This window comes from Pseudophryne corroboree, chromosome 2, assembly GCF_028390025.1.
Source record: "Pseudophryne corroboree isolate aPseCor3 chromosome 2, aPseCor3.hap2, whole genome shotgun sequence".
NCBI classification, from domain to species: domain Eukaryota; kingdom Metazoa; phylum Chordata; class Amphibia; order Anura; family Myobatrachidae; genus Pseudophryne; species Pseudophryne corroboree.
Window position 1 is genome coordinate 297,144,715 of NC_086445.1, and position 25,666 is coordinate 297,170,380.

The 25,666-nt window shown below is 43.6% G+C and overlaps 1 protein-coding gene across 6 annotated transcripts in view; it reads right to left on the minus strand.

The window, feature by feature from the left end:
* The window catches only part of DIAPH3 (diaphanous related formin 3), a 1,416,707-nt gene that overhangs the window by 331,614 nt on the left and 1,059,427 nt on the right, over window positions 1–25,666 (minus strand). The gene's annotated exons all lie outside the window — the stretch shown is intronic.

Sequence of the window (25,666 nt, forward strand, 5' to 3'; positions counted from 1 at the left end):
TGAGACTAAGATTGAACTATTTGGCGTGAAAGCCAGGCGTCATGTTTGGAGGAAACCAGGCACCGCTCATCACCAGGCCAATGTACAAAGACATACTAGATGAAAACCTGCTCCAGAGCGATCTTGACCTCACACTGGGGCGACAGTTCATCTTTCAGCAGAACAACGATCCTTAGCACACAGCCAAGATATCAAAGGAGTGGCTTTATGACAACTCTGTGAATGTCCTTGAGTGGCCCAGCCGGAGCCCAGACTTGAATCCGATGGAACATCTCTGGAGAGGTCTGAAAATGGCTGTGCACCGACGCTTCCTATCCAACCTGATGGAGCTTGAGAGGTGCTGCAAAGAGGAATGGGCGAAACTGCCCAAAGAAAGGTGTGCCAAGCTTGTGGCATCATATTCAAAAATACTTGAGGCTGTAATTGCTGCCAAAGGTGCATTAAGAAAGAACTGAGCAAAGGCTGTGAATAACTTATGTACATGTGATTTCTTCTTTTTTTATTTTTAAGAAATTTGTAAAAAAAAATCTCAAAAAAACAACAACTTTTTTTTCACGTCATTATGGGGTATTGTGTGTAGAATTTTGAGGGGAAAAATGTATTTAGTACATTTTGGAATTAGTGATGTGCACCGGAAATTTTTCGGGTTTTGTGTTTTGGATTCGGTTCCGCGGCCGTGTTTTGGATTCGGACGCGTTTTGGCAAAACCTCCCTGAAAATTTTTTGTCGGATTCGGGTGTGTTTTGGATTTGGTTTCTTTTTTTTTTTTACAAAAAAACCCTCAAAAACAGCTTAAATCATAGAATTTGGGGGTCATTTTGATCCCATAGTATTATTAACCTCAATAACCACAATTTACACTCATTTCCAGTCTATTCTGAACACCTCACAACTCACAATATTATTTTTAGTCCTAAAATTTGCACCAAGGTCGCTGGATGACTAAGTTAAGCGACCCAAGTGGCCGACACAAACACCTGGCCCATCTAGGAGTGGCACTGCAGTGTCAGGCAGGATGGCACTTCAAAAAAATAGTTCCCAAACAGCACATTATGCAAAGAAAAAAAGAGGCGCAATGAGGTAGCTGTGTGATTAAGCTAAGCGACCCAAGTGGCCGACACAAACACCTGGCCCATCTAGGAGTGGCACTGCAGTGTCAGACAGGATGGCAGATTTAAAAAATAGTCCCCACACAGCACATGATGCAAAGAAAAAAAAAAGAGGTGCCTGACTTAAACAAACCACCGCACCATCAGAATCCTCCTTGTCAATTTCCTCCCCAGCGCCAGCAACACCCATATCCTCATCCTGGTGTACTTCAACAGTGACATCTTCAATTTGACTATCAGGAACTGGACTGCGGGTGCTCCTTCCAGCACTTGCAGGGGGCGTGCAAATCGTGGAAGGCGCAACCTCTTCCCGTCCAGTGTTGGGAAGGTCAGGCATCGCAACCGACACAATTGGACTCTCCTTGGGGATTTGTGATTTAGAAGAACGCACAGTTCTTTGCTGTGCTTTTGCCATCTTAACTCTTAAGTTTTCTAGCAGGAGGATGAGTGCTTCCATCCTCTGGTGAAGCTGAACCACTAGCAATGAACATAGGCCAGGCCCTCAGCCGTTCCTTGCCACTCCATGTCGTAAATGGCACATTGGCAAGTTTACGCTTCTCCTCAGACAATTTTGATTTAGATTCTTTGGTCATTTTACTGAGCTTTATTTTTTTCGATTTTACATGCTCTCTACTATGACATTGGGCATCGGCCTTATGGCATTTCATCGTCTCGGCCATGACTAGTGGCAGCAGCTTCAGCACGAGGGAGGAGCCAATTCACACCCATTCAAAGTCTTATAGTGTGCCCATGTCTCCTGCGGATCCCGTCTATACCCCTTGGTCCCTTTGGAGTCCCGAGCATCCTCTAGGATGAAGGAGAAATCTCACTGATAACAGCAAATCCCCGCCTCACTGACAGCAGCACATCCCCGCCTCACTGACTGACAGCAGCTCATCCTCGCCTCACTGACAGCAGCACATCCCCGCCTCAATGACAGCAGCACATCCCCGCCTCACTGACTGACAGCAGCTCATTCTCGCCTCACTGACATCAGCTCATCCCCGCCTCACTGACAGCAGCTCATCCCTGCCTCACTGACAGCAGCTCATCCCCGCCTCACTGACTGACAGCAGCTCATCCCCGCCTCATTGACTGACAGCAGCTCATCCCCGCCTCTCTGACAGCAGCACATCCCCGCCTCACTGACTGACAGCAGCTTATTCTCGCCTCACTGACAGCAGCTCATCCCCACCTCACGGACAGCAGCACATCCCCGCCTCACTGACAGCAACACATCATCGTCTTACTCGCAGACATACACATTTTTAATAGAAACTTTAACTATTTTATTAACTTGCCATCCAGGTAAATGTTTATTCATTCAAAATTATTCAAATGTAACAGATTCTGAACATTGTTTATCCTTCTTTTCTGTATGTTTTACCCTGTTTTGTCACAGCAGGAGCCATTTTATAAAACAGATATACACCACTCGGGTGTGTGAATGCACTGTGATGTACATGCGCGTTGGGTGGTTGCGTGTGTATATATGTATTGTGAAAAGCAAGCTGTTTTCTTTATTTTCTCACTCAGGTGGACAGCATCAGGTATACTGCCAACAGTACATGATTTACAGCATGGCAGATCACAGGTTATAGCAAACAGTTCACAATTCACAGACACATTGGTAAAACATCCACATGGCTTCCTAGTGTAAACCCCATACCCCCAGGCCTATTGTCCGTCCGTCCGGTCGGTCCAGCATTGGAAGCACCGTGTACCTGTATTGAACACATAATTCAAGGCATATAACAGGTGCTGTTAATTAATTAGCCTTTTGACTAACAACTGATTGAGGAAAACCTGAACTGGATCCCTCAAGTCTTGCTGCTGCTGCTCTAAACCTGGGAAATACTGATGTTCCACATTAACCTCATGTGGAACTATGCTGTCCAACCACAGTACATATAAATATACTGTGTGCATATGTTTACACGGACCCGAGATTCCCTGTATTATCCTACCACCCTGCCCAGTACACTAGGAAGTGGGTGGGACTTGGTAATATATATAATACATATATATATATATATATATAATACATATATATATATATATATATATATATATATATATATATACACACACACACACACATATATATATATATATATATATATATACACACACACACACACACACACACAGTTGTGTCTAGCCTCATCTATCCCGCAATCGGGTCGCAAGTGCGGCTGCACCCGCGGACATGTGATCAGCAGTTAAGGTGAGCTAGGGCTCATCTGTATATAATTATGCAGAATAATAAAAATCAGATTCTGCAACATCAGTTACTAAATAAAGTAAACAGAAAATTATACATGACTTCAAAAATGGAATGAAACTATGGCTCAGTATATATTAACACTTAAAATACTACAAACGTTACCGAACAGTAAATTAACAGCTTCTCAGTCAAAAGAAGAGTTAAAAATAAACATACAGGTTATTTTCTTCTTGTAGCTAAAGTGTTGGAAGTATTGATGTACGCTCAATACGGAACTGTGTAACCCAAGCGTAAGGGAAATAATGAGTTTGCAAAATGTATTGCCAACTAAGTACCTGTAAGAAATCGTTACTATCATGCAATCATTGTGTTAGATCAATATGCTGCTTTGTACCTGCAGACGGACTTAAATGTATGTTCTGTTAACATTTTGGTCAGTTTTTTTGTCTTAAGTGTTATCAATGAAACATACTGTATTAATAACAACAAGCTTGGAACAAATGTTTAGCAAGTTTAAACTTGAAAGCTATAATTTATTGACAGTGCATCCAGTACAAGTAACCTCAAAGATACAGCATTTGCGCACACATGTAACGCAGGCACTATAATGCATGTCTTATGAATATTATAAAAAATAAATATATATATATATAATATATATACATATATATATATACACACACACACACTATATATATATATATATATATATATATATATATATATATATATATACACACACACACACACATGCACAGTGCATCTGGAAAGTATTCACAGCGCTTCACTTTTTCCCCCACATTTTATGTTATGTTACACCCTTATTCCAAAATAGGATAACTTTGTTTTTTTCCCTCAAAATTCTACACACAATACCCCATAATGACGGGAAAAGTTTTTTTTTGCTATTTTTTCAATTTATTAAAAATAAAAAAAACTAAGAAATCACATGTACATAAGTATTCGCAGCTTTTGCTCAATACTTTGTTGATGCACCTTTGGCAGCAATTACAGCCTCAAATCTTTTTGAATATGATGCCACAAGCTTGGCACACCTATCTTTGGGCAGTTTCACCCATTCCTCTTTGCAGCACCTCTCAAGCTCCATCAGGTTGGATGGGAAGCGTCGGTGCACAGCCATTTTCAGAACTCTCCAGAGATGTTCCATCGGATTCAAGTCTGGGCTCTGGCTGGGCCACTCAAGGGCATTCACAGAGTTGTCCTGAAGCCACTCCTTTGATATCTTGGCTCTGTGTTTAGGGTCATTGTCCTGCTGAAAGATGAGCCGTCACCCCAGTCTGAGGTCAAGAACAGTCTTTCAACCAGGTTGTCTCTGTGCATTGCTGCATTCATCTTTCCCTCTATCCTGACTAGTCTCCCAGTTCCTGCCGCTGAAAAACATATCCACAGCATGATGCTGCCACCACCATGCTTCACTATAGGGATGGTATTGGCCTGGTGATGAGCGGTGCCTGGTTTCCTCCAAACATAACGCCTGCCAATCACGCCAAAAAGTTCAATGTTAGTCTCATCAGACCAGAGAATTTGGTTTCACATGGTCTGAGAGTCCTTTAGGTACATTTTGGCAAACTCCAGACGGGCTGCCATGTGCTTTTACTAGGTGTAGTATGTTATGCTGGCGGTCGGGCTCCCGGCGGCCAACATACTGGCGCCGGAATCCCGACCACCGGCATACCGACAGCTGGGCAAGCGCAAATGAGCCCCTTGCGGGCTCGCAGCGCTGCGGGCACGGTGGCGCGCTACCACACTATCTATTCTCCCTCCAGGGGGGATCAAGGACCCACAAGAGGGAGAAAAGCTGTCGGTATGACGGTCGTCAGGAGCCCGGCAAATTGTAGACCACCCCTTTTACTTAGGAATGACTTCCGTCTGGCCTCTCTGCAGAGATGGATGTCCTTCTGGAAGGTTCTCCTCTCTCCACAGAGGAATGCCGTAGCTCTGACCCCACAAGGTTCTTGGTCACCTCCCTGACTAGGGCCCTCCTTCCCCGATCACTCAGTTGTTGGCCAGCTCTAGGATGATGGAGGCCACTGTGCTCATTGGGACATTCAAAGAAGCAGATATTTTTCTGTACTCTTCCCCAGATTTGTGCCGAGACAATCCTGTCTCGGAGGTCTACAGACAATTCCTTTGACTTCATGCTCGGTTTGTGCTCAGAAATGCACTGTCAAGTATGGGACCTTATATAGACAGGTGTGTGCCTTTCCAAATCATGTCCCATCAACTGAATTTACCACAGGTGGACTCCAATTAAGCTGTAAGAACATCGCAAGGATGAACAGTGGAAACAGGATGCACCTGAGCTTAATTTTGAGTTTCATGGCCAAGGCAGTGAATTCTTATGTACATGTGATCTCTTAGTTTTTTTTTATAAATTAGCAAAAATCTCAAAAACACTTATTTTTTTCACGTTGTCATTACAGGGTATTGTGTGTAGAATTTTGAGGGTAAAAATTAATTTATTCCATTTTGGAATAAGGTTGTAACATAATATAACAAAATGTGGAAAAATAATATATACTCAAATGTATGAATGCGCAACCAGTATTAAAGAGTTCTTTTAGAAGTGCAAATTGTTTATTTCCAGTGGTGAAATGTGAGCGCAAGCACATTCCAGCAGCCTTTATCTTGTATCTTCCACATGTAATCTACAAGAATGAAGGGCGCACACGGTCAGTAAAACATCAGGCAACATTTACTCAAATAAATAGCTCACATACATTTCAGTTAAGGTAAATCAGCATAGAAACCGTTCCCCTCGTGCTTCCGGATAGCCACCAGGTTCACTATCCCAGATGCTGTGTCTCTAACTTATTCAGCACAATCCTGTGCACATCGGAACTGGCTCGTGACGTCAGTGCGTCCGTCACATCCTCCAAGCCAAGCCAACTTGCAAACCGCGGGAGCGTGCATCACTAACAATCTAGTGCATACACACTAGACGACTAGTCGTTACGATCCGTCGGAATCTGCCACATTGTTAACAATGTTGTCTAGTGTGTACCCATCATTAGGGGCATCTCCAGCACATATATAATGTTAACCCATGACATTTAGAATCCATTCCAGTCAGCTTTCAACTTTTGTGGCTCTTTCCCGCACATCTCGAAAAGCCTCCACTGCAGAATCCTTAAAAAATAGACTGAAGGCGTTCAATTTACCTACAATCAAAATCCCGACTGTCAAAATGCAGACAACCATTGACAGACAGTCGAAATCCTGACAAGGTCAAAATTCCGACATGGTCAAAATTCCAACATTTAAAATGTCGACATGACTTTTTCATTGAAACTGAATTGTTCATACTTTACCATCCCAGTGGACCTGGAGGGGGAATATAATAGTGTATGGTGAGCACAGTGAGCCATGTGAGGGGACACAATGCACTTATACGGTGTCCATGTCGGCACACACACAAAAAAAACAATAAAAAACTTGTCGACTTTTTAACCTGTTAACATTTTAAATGTTGGTATTTTGACCTTGTCTGTATTTTGTTTGACCGTCGGTTAATTGGTGTCGGGATTTTGATTGTAGATATTTCATAATGATCCCTCACTAATACCTACTGTTAAACTTGCTTTTTATTTTGAGCTGTAAAGACAATTGTAAAGCACTTTGAGTCCTATTAGGAAAAAAAAGAGCTATAGAGATATTATTATTAATGTCATGACTGGACGCCATTCTGAGGCCAGAATGTGCATAACTACCAATAATATTGTATTGTACAGTATGTGTTGTAAATGTCTTCTCAGGGCAAATGGAAGAATAGTACTGGCCTGGCTGGTATCTCGTTACAGATCACCATCCGTTGTGCTGGTTACATAGAGTCGCAGGTGACAATGGCAAACTGCTCCGGTGGAGCTTGATATTGCAACGATATAACTTCACCATTCAGCACAGACTGGGTGCATGCTATGGTAATTGCAACGGGCTGTCTCGCCAGGGAGAGGACAGCAGCCCATCCAGGCCAGGGACTGACAGTTCAGAATACAGCATAGGAGACTGCGGCCTGACGTGCCACTGCTCCCATGCTGATCATAAAGGGGGAGCATGTCATGATCCAGGCTATTTCAAGTAGAAATAGGTCTGTTAAAATCAATGTATGTGATATCAATATTCTGATCAATGTATCAATGTACCAGTGTCTGATAACTGTCTTTGCATGTCAAATGGTTGAAGCTTGATTGATCTTCTGGCATTTCATTATAGCCACATAACTCCATGGCTACTCAGGTGTGAAATTCCTCCTGACCAGAACTAGTTTAATTACCCCAGAACCAGAGCTATGGCCAGAAAGGCGTTAAGCCCTTCCTGGTCTGTGTCTTCTCAGACCTGGCCATTTGTTTACACAAGAACCATGGCCAGAGCTTCAAAGGTTATTAGAAGATCAGGCAATTTGCCCCTGAGAGAGTGGCTGGGAAGCAAATTATGAGCTGACACTCAATACCTTCTCTGGCCTTGGAAGGTTTAAAACAAACTCTCAAGAGGGAGAGGGGCTGAAGGGGCAGCCTTCGTTTTAAATAGGAGAAACACAGAATGTAAATTGTCCATTATCAAAGAAGCGAGTCAGGAGAAGCATCCTGGCTCTGTAATGTCCCGATAATATCTGAAGAGGCTTCACTTCATCCCATCATTCCACTATGCATGTGTTAGGATCGGTGGGTTTTATCTCCCTATTTTTCTTTTTCTTGAAAACTCTTTACTCGTGTGACTGACTTTTTATCATAATATCTTGTAACTTTTTTTGTAACATAAGCTTTGAAGTATTTTACTTAAATTAAATAATCTAATGTTTGCATCTCTCTTCTGTTGTGTGTCCAACCTAGCTCTTTGACAATGGTGTTACGAAATATTAATAATTCTGGGTGCAGACAAAAGCCATAAGTTTGCCTTGTGTCATACCCTAAATGTTTGTACTTTGGCTGGTGGCAGTGACCGTGTTGAGATTAAGGCATGCGCTCAGGTATCCAGTAACAGTGTCACGCGGCAGGAATTCACAGATTGGCGTATCTGGGGAATCGTTGTGCCTAGGATCGTGACAATTAGTATTATATATACACATATGCTGGTATGCCCCCAAACTCACCCTTCACTGTGAATAGATGTGTATGGCATATAGGTGGTGATTGTTAACCACAACTTTTCCCACCCACGGGACACTGCGACCTGCAGGTGGCGAGGGCCGGAGTAGGTCGCTTTAGCAGTGTGTATATAAAAGGGCAAGGCAAATTTTGAAGTTTAAAAATCAGGCAAAAAACAGCCTAGCATGAACATACATACACACACACACACACACACACACACACATATGTATCTGGTATTGTATAGCGACAGCGGCATCCCGTCTGTTGGAATCCAAGCAGGGAGGCCACGAAGACTGAGAATTATGTGTGGAACATTTACGGACTGACTGTGTGGAATAATCGGTACGTTTTGTGGCCAAATACAGAAGTAGGTAGATATTTCTCCATAATTCTCTACCCTAAACCAAAGTTACCATCTATAAATCAGCATTGCCATCTTTCTCTCTATACAGTGTCCTCCTACATCCTTGCTGCAGTCACATTATGCTGTGACTCAGTAGCGCAAATCATATTTATGTGCAACTTTTACAGTTTAAATGCTGTAGTCTCATTAACATAGAAACACAGAATGTGACGGCAGATAAGAACCACTTGGCCCATCTAGTCTGACCCTTTTTTACTTCAAACATAATTTGATTCTTATTTCTTTGTAAGGATAGCATTATGTCTATCCCACGGTTAAATTGCTCTATTGTCTTAGCCTTTATCACCTCTGATGGGAGGCCATTCCACTTGACCACTACTCTTTCTGTGAAGTAATTTTTCCTCAAATTTCCCCTGAACCTACCTCACTCCAGTTTCAGTGCATGTCCTCGTGTTCTAATACTTCTCTGCATTTGAACAATGTTTCCCTCCTGGACTTTGTTAAAACCCTTGATATATTTGAAAGTTTCTATCATGTCCCCCCTTTCCCTGGTCTGCTCCAAACTATACATATTGAGATCTTTTTAGTCTTTCTGGGTATGTTTTGCGATGTAGACCATGCACCATTTTAGTTGCCCTTCTTCGTACAGTCTTTAATGTATTAATATCCTTCTGAAGATAAGGCCTCCAGAATTGAACACACTTTTCTAGATTATGCCAATGACCTATACAGTGGCATTATTACTTATTTCTTTCTGCTGCTGATTACTCTCCCTGCGAATATTACACATATGCAACTTATGCTGATTAAAATTATATGTGGCATGCCTATATTCTGTGTGTGACTGCAGCTCTATCTGCATACGAAATGCTATGATACAGTGCTTTCCTGGAAATCACTGTAACGCAGCATTTTATATGCAGATACAGCCAGAGTCGCACACAGAACATAGGCATGCCACATATTATCTTACTTAGCATAAGCTTTTTGTGTGTCCTAGTGACATAGCAATGCACATAAGACACATTTTCTGCTAAAAAAGATGCTAGACATTTGCAGAGTTGCCCGGGAGATGCCAGCTGACTTACGCCAGCCATCTCCTGCTGCATGGGGCTGAAGCAAGATGTATGAGGAAACTTCTGTAATATATATATATATATATATATATATATATACACACCGCTCAAAAAAATAAAGGGAACACTAAAATAACACATCCTAGATCTGAATGAATGAAATATTCTTATAAAATACTTCTTTACATAGTTGAATGTGCTGACAACAAAATCACACAAAAATTATCAATAGAAATCAAATTTATAAACCCATGGAGGTCTGGATTTGGAGTCACCCTCAAAATTAAAGTGGAAAAACACACTACAGGCTGATCCAACTTTGATGTAATGTCCTTAAAACAAGTCAAAATGAGGCTCAGTAGTGTGTGTGGCCTCCTCGTGCCTGTATGACCTCCCTACAACCCACACAAGTGGCTCAGGTAGTGCAGCTCATCCAGGATGGCACATCAATGCGAGAAGTGGCAAGAAGGTTTGCTGTGTCTGTCAGTGTAGTGTCCGGAGCGTGGAGGCGCTACCAGGAGACAGGCCAGTACATCAGGAGACGTGGAGGAGGCTGTAGGAGGGCAACAACCCAGCAGCAGGACCGCTACCTCCGCCTTTGTGCAAGGAGGAACAGGAGGAGCACTGCCAGAGCCCTGCAAAATGACCTCCAGCAAGCCACAAATGCGCATGTGTCTACTCAAATGATCGGAAACAGACTCCATGAGGGCCCGACGTCCACAGGTGGGGGTTGTGCTTACAGCCCAACACCGTGCAGGACGTTTGGCATTTGCCAGAGAACACCAGCATTGGCAAATTCACCACTGGCGCCCTGTGCTCTTCACAGATGAAATCAGGTTCTCACTGAGCACATGTGACAGACGTGACAGAGTCTGGAGATGCCAAGGAGAATATTCTGCTGCATGTAACATCCTCCAGCATGACCGGTTTGGCAGTGGGTCAGGAATGGTGTGGGGTGGCATTTCTTTGGGGGGCCGCACAGCCCTCCATGTGCTCGCCAGAGGTAGCCTGACTGCCATTACCTACCGAGATGAGATCCTCAGACCCCTTGTGAGACCATATGCTGGTGCGGTTGGCCCTGGGTTCCTCCTAATGCAAGACAATGCTAGACCTCATGTGGCTGGAATGTGTCAGCAGTTCCTGCAAGACGAAGGCATTGATGCTATGGACTGGCCCGCCCGTTCCCCAGACCTGAATCCAATTGAGCACATCTGGGACATCATGTCTCGCTCCATCCACCAATGCCACGTTGCACCACAGACTGTCCAGAAGTTGGCGGATACTTTAGTCCAGGTTTGGGAGGAGATCCCTCAGGAGACCATCCGCCACCTCATCAGGAGCATGCCCAGGCATTGTTTGGAGGTCATACAGGCACGAGGAGGCCACAGACACTACTGAGTCTCATTTTGACTTGTTTTAAGGACATTACATCAAAGATGGATCAGCCTGTAGTGTGTTTTTCCACTTTAATTTTGAGGGTGACTCCAAATCCAGACCTCCATGGGTTAATAAATTTGATTTCCATTGATAATTTTTGTGTGATTTTGTTGTCAGCACATTCAACTATGTAAAGAACAAAGTATTTAATAAGAATATCTCATGTGTTATTTTAGTGTTCCCTTTATTTTTTTGAGCAGTGTATAGAGAGAGAGAGAGAGAGAGAGAGAGATACACAGAGAGCCACACATACAGAATGCATACAGTACTGTATGTACTGTACTATACATTCATACAGGAGGACATCTGACTAAAATGTAGGCACCTGAACACGAACCATAAAAAGTTCCATAATAAAAAAAGGAACATGTGAATCCAGTATGCTGAAATACATGTCATTATTTTACATTTATAGACACATAGTGCCAGTTATAATAATAATAATTCCTGAGTCCTCCTGTGTCTTTGTATCTTGATGGTGCATTCAGTATTGTTGCTTGCAAATTCTTTATTCACATAATTCTAACATTACACAGCCGGCATTATGAACTCCAGCAGTGTGTCTGTATTATACTCTTCTCAGTAAATTATGTATGGCACAAATTTATATTAATAGCTGATTTAAGGAGAAGGTGGGAAGGCTATTTTTTATTGTGAAGAATGGCAGAGTTCTACTTATATTATTGACGGGGTAGAAATCTTTTTGACATCCTTCTGCAAAAAGCTTTTGTGCTAGTATGTTGTCTATATATTATTTTCTGTAAATCAGAGTAAAGCTATAACGTATGTAAAGGTCTGAGAAGGGGAGGAGGGGGGGGGGGGAAAGATATATTTTCTGTCATAGACTAACATTGTAAAATAATATAGATTGTAAATAATGCTTTTCAAAACTCCAGAAATTCTGTTATGTCCCAAAGCACTATCATATGTTTCTAGTGCACAGTTCACATCTTAGAAAGAGACCTGCTAATTGTAAATTACTTTTTACACCTTCTCTGTTTGTAAACTCAGCAGCAAGGGGCACTGAGGTAATAATATTGACTATATAAGTTCTCTTTTATATAAAACCTTATCAACAGAACAAAAAGCAGGATGATTATTGATAAAGCCATATTTTGTCACCAGGTAAAGCATATTGTACGACTTCCCCAGTAATGGTTTTCAATGCAATTTATTCCAGAGCTAATACAAGATACCTTGTTAATTTCTCAGACACAAGACTTCCAGTCACACCATGTTCTAGGTTACTTTCTCCTCTGAATGCAGGAAGTTTAGTATATCACAATCACTATTATGAATTTCATATACCTTTATTTGCATGTGTGTAAACGGGAGATATTATAAATTAACTATTCTATTTCAAGTGTTACAGATGTGTCCTCTTGCATTGTTGCCGGCAGTGTGGTAGATATGTGTGCACATTACGGCATGCAAATTGCTGTGTCCGTGTCTGGCATAGTAAGCCATGTTCCGGCACCGTTCACACCATGCAATGCTATGGATCGCAGCTGCGACCTCAGTGCATGCGACCGCCAGCAGTTACTTTTTCACAACATACACGCCGTGGCATACCACTGTGATGGCAACAAACTAAAAGGACGCATTTGTAGGTCCATATGACAAGTTTCTGTGACTATAGGACATTGGATTATAACAGTAACACCCCACAACATTATATGAGGGAGGGAGACCTTGGAATGGACACCCTAATAACAAACATAATTAGAGGTGCTATCATGCTGAGACTTGTAGTGCCACAAAAAAAAAAAAGAAAATGTAATGCTAATGCACACTCTATAGTACCAAGTGCTGCTAATAAAAATAATTATAATAAACTAAACTTTAATACACACTATAAGGTTATCTGTCTAATCTTCCTGGTTGGAACAAAAATCTGGTAATATACAGATGTACGCCCTTAAGTCTTCGCTGCCTGCACTGGCGGCCATATTTACATATTTATAGCGGACGCGTTCATACACATGCCAAGTTAGAAGGGAATACATCTGTACTGTATAGGAGCAAATGACAATTAAGCACCTGCTCTCAAAACAAGAAAATTGGCAAATATGGTTGTTCGGATACATTGGTTATATCAAATGGATTTAATACATTTTTCTGAACATCCATTTTATATGTTTTCCATCGTTTGGAAGCAAACGATTACCGTATATACTCGAGTATAAGTCGACCCGAATATAAGCCGAGGCACCTAATTTTACCACAAAAAACTGGTAAAACTTATTGACTCGAGTATAAGCCTAGGGTGGGAAATGCAGCAGCTACTGCTAAATTTCAAAAATAAAAATAGATACCAATAAAATTACATTAATTGAGGCATCAGTAGGTTAAATGTTTTTGAATATTTATTTCAAAGAAAAACAGTAAACTAGCTCTGTAAGTGGAAAAGAGAGTCAACAAAACCAATATGGTATCAACAATAACTTTAAAAGTACAAAAACCTTAGCTCAATCAGCAACCAAGCTAAAACACAAGAGCTAAAATCCTTCAAAACTGGATTCCTCCTCATCATCTGTATGTCCAAACAGAGCTTCAACTTTATCTGGCGTGAGGCTATCAGCATAGACATTGTCGTCATCATGGAGTTTCGCTGTCATCACCATCACTGCTGTCGTTCTCATACAAATCGCTGCCATCCATAGCATTACTAATGCCACATTTCTTGAAGGCACATTGCACCATGTCCTCTGAAATCTCTTCCCATGCATCACGAACCCACTTTGCTACCAATTCTATGTCGGGCTTCGTCAGATTTCCAACTTTTGTCAATCGGGCTTGACCAGATGACATCCATTCATGCCACATTTTCCGCACACGGTCTTTGAAAGGTTTGTTTAAACACACATCTAGGGGCTGCAATACAGATGTAAGCCCACCTGGAATAACGGCCAAAGTAACTTGAGTAGACTTAGCCAATTTTTTTATGTCATCAGATGTGTGGGCTCTGTACATATCCCAAACTAGCAATGATGTTTTTTTCTTTAAGGCTGTTCCTGGACGTCCGTTCCAAATTTCTTCCAGCCATTTTTTTGTTCCGTCTTCATCCATCCAGCCTTTAATATGTGCACGCACTGTAATTCGTGGTAGGAATTTGACCTTTTTAGGCAAGGTCTTTCTTTTAAAAATAATGACAGGCCGCAGCTTAGTTCCATTAGCCAAACATGACAGAACGACTGTGAATGTTTTTTCTTTTCATTTCCTGTGGTTCCGAGTAAAATAGTTTTTTCTCCCAAACTTGCCACAGTTCTGTTGCTAGGAAGATCAAAGGTCATGTGTGTTTCATTCATATTCCCAATATCTCCCAGGTCAAAATTATGGATCCTGCTTTGTTTTATGAATAATGAATGGAATGAAATCACTTTCTCATCAAGGTCTTTTGGCAACTTCTGTGAAATCTTTGTTCTTTGCCGCAAACATAAGGCAAACCTATTCATAAAGCGGGTACACCATCCTGCTGACGCAACACAATTTTCAATGCCTGGTGCTTTTAATTGGTCATCTCTAGCCATTTGAAGGGCACGTAAGCGAATTCCCATACGTGTCACGCAGTAACCATTTTGACGACACTCCATAACCCATTTATGCAATTCAGTCTCTAGAGCTTCATATGAAGTCGTTAAACCACGTCGACCTTTTTTTGCCTTTGGAATCTTTTCCAAGTCAGCTTTCATTTTCCGCCACTCCCTCACTTGTTTTTCGTCAACACAAAATTCCCTACTTGCAATACTGTTATTGCTCTCTTCTGCTCTTGACACAACCTTAAGTTTGAAACCAACTTCGTATGACCTGCATTTTTGTTTTGGTCCAGGATTAGAAGTATTGGGATCCATTTCTAACAGGATTAAAAAAAAAACTTTGAAAACTTTTGAACAGTACGCATGCACTAGGCCGTGCAGCGTTGAAAGCCTGCTACAGTACTTCTTCTTTTTGTTCTCTGGCCCTCATTCTGAGTTGATCGCTCGCTAGCTGCTTTTAGCAGCAGTGCACACGCTAGGCCGCTGTCCTCTGGGAGTGTATCTTAGCTTAGCAGAAGTGCGAGCGAAAGGTTAGCAGAACTGCTCGTAAAAATTTACATGCAGTTTCTGAGCAGCTCCAAACCTACTCCTACCTTGCGATCACTTCAGTCAGTTTAGTTTCTGGTTTGACGTCACAAACACGCCCTGCGTTCGGCCAGCCACTCTCCCATTTCCCCAGGCATGCCTGCGTTTTTACCTGACACGCCTGCGTTTTTTAGCACACTCCCGGAAAACGCTGTTACCTCCCAGAAATGCCCCATTCATGTCAATCACTCACCGATCAACAGAGCGACAGAAAAGCGTTGCTCGCCCTTGTGTAAAACTGCATAGTTGTGTGAAAGTACTTCGCGCGTGCGTACTGCGGCCCGTATGCATGCGCAGAAATGCCAATTTAAGCCTGATCGCTGTGCTGCGAACAACGGCAGCTAGCGATCAACTCGGAATGAGGGCCTCTGTTTGCCAGCTCTAGCCGTACACATCCATTCGCACAGCGAGCACGTTGATGCGCAAGGCAAGATTTCACTCCAGCTGGGCAGCGGCTTAACTGAATACTGGCCCCTCGATAAGGTTTGAATCATGCCCTATATCCTTGTGCTACCTCCCCACACTATATCACTTCCCCACACTACGTGTAATGTGGGCTAGTTGAAATAAGGGAGATTGCTATGCATATAACATGACTAGGACTATGCCAAAATGGTATGAGGGTGCCGCTCGCTCACATATACACTGCTGTATGGGATTTCAGTAACTGCTAATCTTGTAAAAATGACGAAAGGAAAAATATACTGCAAGCTCACATCCATCTGCTTACTGTGGTGCGCAGTGCCAGGGTTAAGGCCCGTACACACAGGGCAACTGAGCTGATAGCCACTCATACTTGGTGTTTTGTACGGCCCCGGCAATGAGCGGTGTTGCGCGCTCCCGCATCATCGCCGGGAAAACCGTTCATCTGCTGGTGTTACCAGCAGATTAGCAGCTTTGTGGATGGCTTTGCATAGCGCTGTGCTACGGGCGCCGCTCAGGGGCGGATCCAGGAAAAAATGACAGGGGGGGGGGGGGTACCTTCTGTTCTGGGGTGAGGACATACCCTCCAAAATTTTACACATAAAAACCGGTACAAATTAGGAAAGGGGGCGTGGCCACGGGTAAATGGCCACTCCCTCTTTCCCATACTTTCAATGTACATTAGGAGAGTCAAAAATCGGTACAAAGCCCTTTTTGGCAGGTACAGACCAGTTAAAACGGTACTGTACCTGCCAAAAAGGTACAGTTGGAGGGTATGTGAGGACAGGGACTTCTGCTCTGGGGTGAGGACAGGGACTTCTGCTCCAGGGTGAGTACAGGTTTATCTGCTGTGGGGTGAGGACAGGGTGTGGGATGAGAACAGAACATAGAACTGGGGAGATATAAAGGAAACATATTCTGGGGAATAGTGTAGGGCTGGCACCATGACACTGTCTGGAGGAGTCACACACAGTCAGTGTAAGCTGCAGGGATCTAACACCCCACAGGCACCCCCCTCCCGCTCCCAACCACATGAGAAGCAGAAACTGAGGATGAGAGTAATACCACATACACAGGGAGCTGGCTGGGAGACCGAGCACTGTGCGTAGGGCATGCACTTCTTCTACACACTGTGCTGTTGCTGGGGCGCGTCCCCGCCGCTGCCCTCCTCAGCCCTCGCCCCTGTCGCCGGAGACCCTCCTCCACTCATCGTCAGAGTAGCAGCCATGATCTTAGCGCGGCGGCGGCTGCTGCAGACATGACAGGGGGGTCACTTCTTCTAAACACTACTGCTGCACTCTCCCCCGCCGCCGGAGACCCTCCTCCACACATCGTCAGAGCAGCAGCAGCAGCCAGGATCTCAGCGCTGCTGCAGACATGACGGAACTCCAACAACTCGGACCCTATTATATTTATACCATGGACTTAAAATAGTGATTGAAAGCATGAGACAGAATATTAGATACAGTGCTCTCTGTGTCTAATGAAAGAGACTACACCATGATGGTCTCTTCCCTGTAGAAATGCTTAACAGCAACTATATTGTCACTTCCTGTTTACACAGATGTGTCGCATAATACTTTGCTCTGTGTGTGCCAAATAGCCCATCTTGGCGATCCATGCAGGGTCCATGCAACCTGTGACTTTGTACATAGGTTATACCAAGTCCTTTGTGACAAAAACCATCTCTGGAACGGTGTGTCTGGCTTTTTTTGCCGATAACTTGTGCACACCAGGCAGATACAGGATGTTGGCAGACTCGCCATCGCGCAGACAGAGTGGCCACTTTAGGTAAGTACAGTATACTCACTAACTGATCGGCCACTCAATGTCTTAGTCAGGACACATAGCTGGGTGGGCATTTGAAATTACACGCCCAAGTGTGACGTCCGCCCCCATGGCAAGTGTACAGGTGGCCAGTGGAATACCTGTACACACAGCCTGATGTACCAATATATCTATAGATAAGCAAAAAAAGTTTTTTTCACTACAAATGAAATTGTTAGTTGAGTACACACTCTACATCTACGACCTTTCACTAAACCAATACTTTAACCTGCAAAAAAATAAATATAATCATAAGAAATAGAACAATACTGGATTTAGATATGAACAGTGGCATATTACTGCCTTACACAAGTAAATTTGATGTCAGTTTTTAAGATACAACTAAATAAATTTTGTCTCAAGTTGCAGGTGCTGTGAAATTATAACGTTTTGAAAGCTGGGCACACATCAAGTTGATCCCCAGCTGATCAAGCGATACTCCCCGATCAGCCGAGTAGCTTATCCTCAGCCTGACCTACTACCAGTCCCCTGCGAGCTGCATACACACTGTATTAAAATAACTTGGTGTGTACGGGCTTCTATGGGATCTGGAAGTCGGCCCGACAAATAATAAACAGCACACAAGATGCGACCACCCGATCACGGCTGCTGCAGGAGCGTTAAAAGTAATTTATCAGCTAATGCTTCAGCAGTTCCTGCAACGGTACAGCAAAAACAGCTATACAACTGTCGACCAGTTCACCCGATATTTTATTATTTATTTATTAACAGTTTCTTATATAGCGCATATACCCATATAAGAGAGCGCATTAAGTTTTAAAACAATTTATTACACATTAAAAAACAAAAAAATTATTTTTCAAAAATTAATTGATTACTCATTCAAATGCATAGAAACACCAAAGAGCTGTTTGAAACACTGTAGTATATAATTTGCTATTCTGTTACTACATATTAATTAACCTTTCATATATGGGTATATATATATATATATATATAAATAATCTGTATTAACAGAATGGCAAATTATATACTACAGTGTTTCAAACAGCTCTTTGGTGTTTTTATGCATTTGAATGAGTAATCAATACATATTTGAAAAATAATTTTTTAGTTTTTTAATGTGTAATAAATAGTTTTAAAACTTAATGCGCTCTCTTATATGTGTATATGTGTAACAGGAATATAGTACAGGTTGAGTATCCCATATCCAAATATTCCGAAATACGGAATATTCCGAAATACGGACTTTTTTGAGTGAGAGTGAGATAGTGAAACCTTTGTTTTTTGATGGCTCAATGTACACAAACTTTGTTTAATACACAAAGTTATTAATAATATTGTATTAAATGACCTTCAGGCTATGTATATAAGGTGTATATGAAACATAAATGAATTGTGTGAATGTAGACACACTTTGTTTAATGCACAAAGTTATAAAAAATATTGGCTAAAATTACTTTCAGGCTGTGTGTATAAGGTGTATATGTAACATAAATGCATTCTGTGCTTAGATTTGGGTCCCATCACCATGATATCTCATTATGGTATCTCATTATTCCAAAATACGGAAAAATCCGATATCCAAAATACCTCTGGTCCCAAGCATTTTGGATAAGGGATACTCAACCTGTATAACTTCAGAATACTATGTGGGAGCTGCTGTTAGGTTTTACAGTTTTGTGGTGACCAGCTTATAGTTAGAAACTTATGCAAGAAAGATAATTATATTGGAGTTATTGAATAGAATCTTTTATTATTGCGCCTGAAATTATATTCACACACAGACGCACGTATAGTTTTCCAATTCTTTGGTTGATGATCCCGTTCGTCTGTGTGTGTAAATATACCCTGTAAAAAGGTAAATCTATCTTATATAGTGCAGCATATCCCGTTGTGCTTTAAAAATAGAACCACAGTAATAGAACAAAACTGGATAAAAACAGACAGACACAGAGGTAGGAAGGCCCTGTTCGCAAGCTTACAATCTATAGGGAAATAGGCATTGATACACAAGGATAAATTGCTACCTATTGCATAATGGTCTATCAGATTGCTAGGTTCTTAATGGGTTGTATGATATTGACCAAGGATCAGGGGGGTGAGAGTGTAAAGAAAGAGACAATATGTGAGGTTGTGTGTACTGTACAGAGAGGATGTAATTAGATAGGGAAGCACTGAAGGTTATGTGGGTGGGTCTGATAGACTTGTCTGAAGTGAGTTTTCAGGGAACGTTTAAAGTTTTGGAGACTAGAGGCGAGTCTTCTTGTGCGTGGGAGGGCATTCCACAGAGTGGGTGAAGCCCGAATAAAGTCCTGTAATTTTGAGTGTGAACAAGTAATATGTGTGGATGAGAGATGCCGATCTTGTGCAGAGCGGAGAGGTCTGGTAGGAAGATATTTTGAGATGAGTGAAGAGATGTATGTTGGTGCAGTTTGGTAAATAGTCTTGTATGTAAGTAAAAGTATTTTATATTTAATACGGTAGAATACCGGTAACCAATGGAGGGATTGACAGAGCAGATCTGCAAACGATGAACGTCTAGCGAGGAAGATTAGCCTCGCAGCTGCATTCAAAATAGATTGTAGTGGTGAGAGCCTATGTTTGGGAAGACCAGTCAGGAGACTATTACAATAATCAATGCGGGAGATAGTGAGAGCATGGATTAGAGTTTTTGCTGTGTCTTGTGTAAGATATGGACGTATTTTGGATATGTTTCTTAGATGCAAGTAACATGATCTTGAGACAGATTGAATGTGGGGAACAAAGTACAGTTCAGAGTCAAGAATGACACCTAGACAGCGAGCTTGTGGGATAGGGATGATTGCTGAGTTATCACAGTGATAGAGAGATCAGGTTGGTAACTACTATTGGCCGGTGGAAATATAATTAATTCTGTTTTGGAAATAATAAGAATTTACTTACCGATAATTCTATTTCTCATAGTCCGTAGTGGATGCTGGGGACTCCGTAAGGACCATGGGGAATCGCGGCTCCGCAGGAGACTGGGCACATCTAAAGAAAGCTTTAGGACTATCTGGTGTGCACTGGCTCCTCCCCCTATGACCCTCCTCCAAGCCTCAGTTAGGATACTGTGCCCGGACGAGCGTACACAATAAGGAAGGATTTTGAATCCCGGGTAAGACTCATACCAGCCACACCAATCACACCGTATAACCTGTGATCTGAACCCAGTTAACAGCATGATAACAGAGGAGCCTCTGAAAGATGGCTCACAACAATAATAACCCGATTTTTGTAACAATAACTATGTACAAGTATTGCAGACAATCCGCACTTGGGATGGGCGCCCAGCATCCACTACGGACTATGAGAAATAGAATTATCGGTAAGTAAATTCTTATTTTCTCTAACGTCCTAAGTGGATGCTGGGGACTCCGTAAGGACCATGGGGATTATACCAAAGCTCCCAAACGGGCGGGAGAGTGCGGATGACTCTGCAGCACCAAATGAGAGAACTCCAGGTCCTCCTCAGCCAGGATATCAATTTTGTAGAATTTTACAAACGTATTTGCTCCTGACCAAGTAGCTGCTCGGCAAAGTTGTAAAGCCGAGACACCTCGGGCAGCCGCCCAAGATGAGCCCACCTTCCTTGTGGAGTGGGCATTTACAGATTTTTGGCTGTGGCAGGCCTGCCACAGAATGTGCAAGCTGAATTGTACTACAAATCCAACGAGCAATAGTCTGCTTAGAAGCAGGAGCACCCAGCTTGTTGGGTGCACACAGGATAAACAGCGAGTCAGATTTCCTGACTCCAGCCGTCCTGGAAACATATATTTTCAGGGCACTGACAACGTCTAGCAACTTGGAGGCCTCCAAGTCCCTAGTAGCCGCAGGCACCACCAATAGGTTGGTTCAGGTGAGACGCTGAAACCACCTTGGGGAGAAACTGAGGACGAGTCCTCAATTCCGCCCTGTCCGAATGGAAAATCAGATAAGGGCTTTTTCAGGATAAAGCCGCCAATTCTGACACGCGCCTGGCCCAGGCCAGGGCCAACAGCATGACCACTTTCCATGTGAGATATTTTAACTCCACAGATTTAAGTGATTCAAACCAATGTGACTTTTGGAACCAAAAACTACATTGAGATCCCAAAGTGCCACTGGAGGCACAAAAGGAGGCTGTATATGCAGTACCCCTTTTACAAACGTCTGAACTTCAGGGACTGAAGCTAGTTCTTTTTGGAAGAAAATTGACAGGGCCGAAATTTGAACCTTAATGGACCCCAATTTCAGGCCCATAGACACTCCTGTTTGCAGGAAATGTAGGAATCGACCCAGTTGAATTTCCTCCGTCGGGCCTTACTGGCCTCGCACCACGCAACATATTTTCGCCAATTGCGGTGATAATGTTTTTGCGGTTACATCCTTCCTGGCTTTGATCAGGATAGGGATGACTTCATCCGGAATGCCTTTTTTCCTTCAGGATCCGGCGTTCAACCGCCATGCCGTCAAACGCAGCCGCGGTAAGTCTTGGAACAGACAGGGTCCTTGTTGGAGCAGGTCCCTTCTTAGAGGTAGAGGCCACGGATCCTCCGTGAGCATCTCTTGAAGTTCCGGTTACCAAGTCCTTCTTGGCCAATCCGGAACCACGAATATAGTGCTTACTCCTCTCCATCTTATCAATCTCAGTACCTTGGGTATGAGAGGCAGAGGAGGGAACACATACCCTGACTGGTACACCCACGGTGTTACCAGAGCGTCTACAGCTTATTGCCTGAGGGTCCCTGGACCTGGCGCAATACCTGTCGAGTTTTTAATCATGTGGAAGACTTCTGGGTGAAGTCCCCACTCTCCCGGGTGGAGGTCGTGCTGAGGAAGTCTGCTTCCCAGTTGTCAACTCCCGGAATGAATACTGCTGACAGTGCTATCACATGATTTTCCGCCCAGCGAAGAATCCTTGCAGCTTCTGCCATTGCCCTCCTGCTTCTTGTGCCACCCTGTCTGTTTACGTGGGTGACTGCCGTGATGTTGTCCGACTGGATCAACACCGGCTGACCTTGAAGCAGAGGTCTTGCTAAGCTTAGAGCATTGTAAATGTCCCTTAGCTTCAGGATATTTATGTGAAGTGATGTCTCCAGGCTTGACCATAAGCCCTGGATATTCCTTCCGTGTGTGACTGCTCCCCAGCCTCGCAGGCTGGCATCCGTGGTCACCAGGACCCAGTCCTGAATGCCTAATCTGCGGCCCTCTAGAAGATGAGCACTCTGCAACCACCACAGGAGGGACACCCTTGTCCTTGGTGACAGGGTTATCCGCTGATGCATCTGAAGATGCGATCCGGACCATTTGTCCAGCAGGTCCCACTGGAAAGTTCTTGCGTGGAATCTACCGAATGGGATTGCTTCGTAGGAAGCCACCATTTTACCCAGAACCCTTGTGCATTGATGCACTGAGACTTGGCTCGGTTTTAGGAGGTTCCTGACTAGCTCGGATAACTCCCTGGCTTTCTCCTCCGGGAGAAACACCTTTTTCTGGACTGTGTCCAGGATCATCCCTAGGAACAGAAGACACGTCGTCGGAACCAGGTGCGATTTTGGAATATTGAGAATCCAATCGTGCTGCCGCAACACTACCTGAGATAGTGCTACACCGACCTCCAACTGTTCCCTGGATCTTACCCTTATCAGGGAATTGTCCAAGGAAGGGATAACTAAAATTCACTTCCTTCGAAGGAATATCATCATTTCGGCCATTACCTTGGTAAAGACCCGGGGTGCCGTGTACCATCCATACGGCAGCGTCTGAACTGATAGTGACAGTTCTGTACCATAAACCTGAGGTACCCTTGGTGAGAAGGGTAAATTTTGACATGAAGGTAAGCATCCTTGATGTCCCGAGACATCATGTAGTCCCCTTCTTCCAGGTTCGCAATCACTGCTCTGAGTGACTCAATCTTGAATTTGAACCTCTGTACGTAAGTGTTCAAAGATTTTAGATTTAGAATCGGTCTCACCGAGCCGTCCGGCTTCGGTACCACAACAGTGTGGAATAATACCCCGTTCCCTGTTGCAGGAGGGGTATCTTGATTATCACCTGCTGGGAATACAGCTTGTGAATGGCTTCCAAAACTGTCTCCCTGTCAGAAGGAGACATCGGTAAAGCCGACTTTAGGAAACGGCGAGGGGGAGACGTCTCGAATTCTAATTTGTACCCCTGAGATATCACCTGAAGGATCCAGGGGTCTACTTGCGAGTGAGCCCACTGCGCGCTGAAATTCATTGAGACGGGCCCCCCACCGTGCCTGATTCTGCTTGTAAAGCCCCAGTGTATACTGAGGGCTTGGCAGAGGCGGGAGAGGGTTTCTGTTCCTGGGAACTGGCTGATTTCTGCAGCCTTTTTCCTCTCCCTCTGTCACGGGGCAGAAATGAGGAACCTTTTGCCCGCTTGTCCACGAAAAGACTGCGCCTGATAATACGGCGTCTTCTCATGTTGAGAGGCGACCTGGGGTACAAACGTGGAATTCCCAGCTGTTGCCGTGGCCACCAGGTCTGAAAGACCGACCCCAAATAACTCCTCCCTTAATAAAGCAATACTTCCAAATGCCGTTTGGAATACGCATCACCTGACTACTGACGTGTCCATAACCCTCTACTGGTAGAAATGGACAACGCGCTTAGACTTGATGCCTGTCGGCAAATATTCCGCTGTGCATCACGCATATATAAAAATGCATCTTTTAAATGCTCTATAGGCAAAAATATACTGTCCCTATCTAGGGTATCAATATTTTCAGTCAGGGAATCCGACCACGCCAACCCAGCACTGCACATCCAGGCTGAGGCGATTGCTGGTCGCAGTATAACACCAGTATGTGTGTAAATACCTTTTAGGATACCCTACTGCTTTCTATCAGCAGGATCCTTAAGGGCGGCCATCTCAGGCGAAGGTAGAGCCCTTACAAGCGTGTGAGCGCTTTATCCCCCCTAGGGGGTGTTTCCCAACGCACCCTAACCTCTGGCGGGAAAGGATATAATGCCAATAACATTTTAGAAATTATCCGTTGTTATCGGGGGAAACCCACGCATCATCACACACCTCATTTAATTTCTCAGATTCAGGAAAACTACAGGTAGTTTTTCCTCACCGAACATAATACCCCTTTTTTGGTGGTACTCGTATTATCAGAAATGTGTAAAACATTTTTCATTGCCTCAATCATGTAACGTGTGGCCCTACTGGAAGTCACATTCGTCTCTTCACCGTCGACGCTGGAGTCAGTATCCGTGTCGGCGTCTATATCTGCCATCTGAGGTAACGGGCGCTTTAGAGCCCCTGACGGCCTATGAGACGTCTGGACAGGCACAAGCTGAGTAGCCGGCTGTCTCATGTCAACCACTGTCTTTTATACAGAGCTGACACTGTCACGTAATTCCTTCCAACAGTTCATCCACTCAGGTGTCGACCCCCTAGGGGGTGACATCACTATTACAGGCAATCTGCTCCGTCTCCACATCATTTTTCTCCTCATACATGTCGACACAAAAGTACCGACATACAGCACACACACAGGGAATGCTCTGATAGAGGACAGGACCCACTAGCCCTTTGGGGAGACAGAGGGAGAGTTTGCCAGCACACACCAGAGCGCTATATATATACAGGGATAACCTTATATAAGTGTTTTTCCCCTTATAGCTGCTGTATAGTTAATACTGCGCCTAATTAGTGCCCCCCTCTCTTTTTTTAACCCTTTCTGTAGTGTAGTGACTGCAGGGGAGAGACAGGGAGCTTCCCTCCAACGGAGCTGTGAGGGAAAATGGCGCCAGTGTGCGGAGGAGATAGGCTCCGCCCCTTTTTCGCGGACTTTTCTCCTGCTTTTTTATGGATTCTGGCAGGGGTTAAATGCATCCATATAGCCCAGGAGCTATATGTGATGCATTTTTTTGCCATCCAAGGTGTTTTTATTGCGTCTCAGGGCGCCCTCCCCCAGCGCCCTGCACCCTCAGTGACCGAAGTGTGAAGTGTGCTGAGAGCAATGGCGCACAGCTG